Source organism: Pteropus alecto, unplaced genomic scaffold (assembly GCF_000325575.1).
Source record: "Pteropus alecto unplaced genomic scaffold, ASM32557v1 scaffold45, whole genome shotgun sequence".
Taxonomy (NCBI): domain Eukaryota; kingdom Metazoa; phylum Chordata; class Mammalia; order Chiroptera; family Pteropodidae; genus Pteropus; species Pteropus alecto.
Genome location: NW_006442491.1, coordinates 5,502,857 through 5,506,319, shown reverse-complemented (window position 1 = coordinate 5,506,319; position 3,463 = coordinate 5,502,857).

Below are 3,463 nucleotides of genomic sequence, written 5' to 3'. Positions count from 1 at the left end.
CTTTAGCCTGCACTGCAGGGATTACTCAGTTTTCTCTTCAAAGTGTGACATCCCACTTGAGTTGAGTTCTGGCTCTTTCTCTTACTTTTGTATCTAAAGTTGTCTAACTTTTCAATGTGCAAAGCTTTTAATACAAACCACACCTTTGTGGATGGATTTAAGTTACTTTGCCAGGAAATAAACTTTGCTTAGCTTTCTCAGAAAAAAAAACAAAAACAAAAAAAAACAAAAACCCCTCAGATATTAGGAGCATCTCTCTGAGGTATAAACTTGGTGTCTAAATTTGGATATGTCAAATGGCATTTTTCTTGCAGTATATGACTGCTTTCCTGACAGTTCAGAATGCCTGAGACTAAAACAAAAAGAGAGAAATCTCCTTCTATTTCTTACAGTTAACTTAGTATAGCCATGCATTTGTAAGACCCTGTTCCCCCGCCATTCCGTACACATTTACATTCCATCCTTTCCTATTCAAACAAATTGAATTTACCTTTATTAAATTTCATGATCCACAGTTTTTTATATCCAACTTAGAATGTAACAGTGATTGTTGCATTTTCTGTCTTAAACGTGTCAAGGGAAGAGGAAGGCATTCGCATCTTTAATAACATCAGTATTCAGGAGCTATAATAAAAATATAATACTAGGGGAATAGAGAGGATGGAATGATTTATGAAAATACTGGTGCAAAAATTTAAAAAGGGTTCATGAAGGAGGTGATGTTTCAGCTGTTTATTAAAATCAATATTAATAATAAAGGAGGAACAGGCAAGACATAAAAACTTGAGAGGGAATGGCATATTAGAAGAATATTAAAAAGTTTGGAGAAGCTGTACAGTGGGGTCTTGTAGATGGAGATAGAGTGGATGAGTAAGAAGGTTAGAATCAGCTGGTGAAAGGTAACAAATTTCTTTCTAGGTCATTGGACTTAAATTTGTAGGTTATGTGCAGCCAACAATCTGATGTTCTCTCACTGCCACATCATTGTATCTTCCTTGTACTCATGTATGCTTTTGCTTTTAAGGCACTTGAGCCTCTTCTTTACGGGACTTCCAACAGACAGACTGGGAGGGCTCCTCCCAGTTGTCTCTTTCCTCAGTCCTCCACTGCAAAGTAGCCAGACTACTATCATTCTCCTTGCAATTGCCTTTCATGACAATACTCAGTATTCTTGAGAGTGCCCTGAAGGTTGAACTTCTCCACACACTGTTGCAAGTGAAGTCAATTCTTTTAGAAACTGTTAATTGTTCCCCAAAGACATTCAGAGTTCTCTGTTTTACATCCCTCTTCTCCTCCAGGCAAAATCTCTGAGTCATGGCTCTCAAGATTGGGGTAGGGATGCTAGTGCCAGTGCCCTCTCTCTGAGTGATATCTCTGTTTTAGGAAAACTCAGTAGAGCGGAGACAGAGGCCTCTGGTCTTCTTAGCTTGCTATTATCATCATGAAGCCCAAGTCTTACAAGCTTGGGCAAGGGCAATTGTAGCCTCATTATTCTCAACAAAACCACACACAAAGTAGAGCTTTCATCCCAACAATTAGGACTGGGTGAAAGAAAGGAACCCTCACTTCTCAACTACACTTACCCAGAGTGTAGCCTCAGTGACAAGTTGAGTAGTCTCAGTAACAGGTGGAGGCAAGATAGAAATTACTGATGTCTTGCCCTCTCCATGAAGATAGTCCTCCTAGTGTGAGGAGAGAAAAGAACCTGTGTTTTTGGCTACATTACTGTGGAGTGAAGTTTCTTTCTTGTTCACTTCAGATTGAGGAGGAAACCAGAGGGTCTTGGTTCAAATGAAACAGACACTTTTTGTTCTTACTAAAGTTTAGCAAGTTTTCTTCAGTGAATGTTCCTTCCTTTGCTGGATATTCTTAGGACAATTTCCAGACACTTTAAATGTTTTAAAAAATAACTTTTACCAGTCTCTTTGGGAAATAGGTCCATGGAGCTCATATTGCCATGACAAAATTGAAACCTTCTGATTGTTACTTTACAGGTGGCCTGGGGACAGGACTTTTTTGCCTTAAGAAGCTCTGAATTTGGTAAAATGATGGCAAATCCTGCAAATCAGGCTTTTCCAGGTAGATGCCAGAATAGTGAAACAAGGACATTCTCTGTTATTTTAAATATGTTTCAAACCCTCTCTTTCCCATCCAATAACTCAGGCTGCTGATTTCCATAGCTATCATGATTGTGAGACTGCCATTTTTTAAGAGTAGTTTTGAACCAGTGAGAAGGCAATAGGTTATAGGGAAAATTAATATGGCCATTTCTGCTTTATGTTGATTATGACATGACTTTTTTTTTTATCCATTTATTTTCCACCTGCCCATATTTTTATGCTTAAGTGAGTTTCCTGTAGGCGACATGTAGTTGAGTTGGGTTTTTAAATCCACGGTGGCAATCTCTGTATTTTGACTAGTGTATTTAGGCCACTTACACTTAATGTAATTCTGAATCTGTGTGATAAAGCTGTAAATATATTTTTTCTCTCTATTTTTTTGTTTTGTTTTCTACATTTTTTATTTATGTTCTCCTGGGTTACTTTAATATCTTTTAGAATTCCATTTGATTTATTTATTTCTGAATGTATTTTTTGTATAAGTTCTTTAGTATTTTACATTATCTGTACTTATTTTTCACATTCTATTGGTCTCATCACTATAGTTCTAGTAAAGTGCATAAACCACACCTCTCTTTATATCCCTTTACCTCTTGTCAATATATAATTCTTAAATATCTTCTTTATATATATTTAGAACTATATCAGACAGTGTTATAATTTTTGCTGCAACTATCAACATAATTTAGAAAATTTAAGAGTAGGAAAGTTTATTCTTTATCCACAGTTTTATTTACTGGGTTCTTTCTTTCTTCCTGTTTTCCAAGACTTCTTTTATTATCCTTTCCTTTCCATTTAGAGGATGTTAATTAGCTATTTTTTTCAGGATGGTTTTCTTTATCTGATAATATCTTGATTTCCCTTTCATTTCTAAGGATATTTTCACTTGATATAAGACTCTGGGTTGTCAATTCTTTTCTTTAGGCACATGAAAAATTTAAGGCCATTTCATTTGGCCTCTGTGGTTTCAAATGAAAAATCTGTCACTCATATTGTTTTTTCCTCATAGGTAAGTTGCCATTTCTCACTCATTGTTTTTTTCTTCCTATTGGTTACATTGAATAATTTATATTGTTCTCCTTTTCAGTAAACTTATTCTTTTCTCTGTTCCCTCCTATCTGCTGTTGAGCTCATACCTTGAATTTTTAAGTTCAGTTTTTATATTTTTCAGTACTAAAATTTCCATATTTTTTAAATATATTTTGTTTCTTTGCTGAGATTTTCTACTTTTTCCATTTGTTTCAAGTCTGTTTATGATTGTTTATTATAATTGTTTATTGAAGTGCTTTTTATGATGACTACTTTCAAATATTTGTCAAATAATTTTAATGTGTCTATTAAAC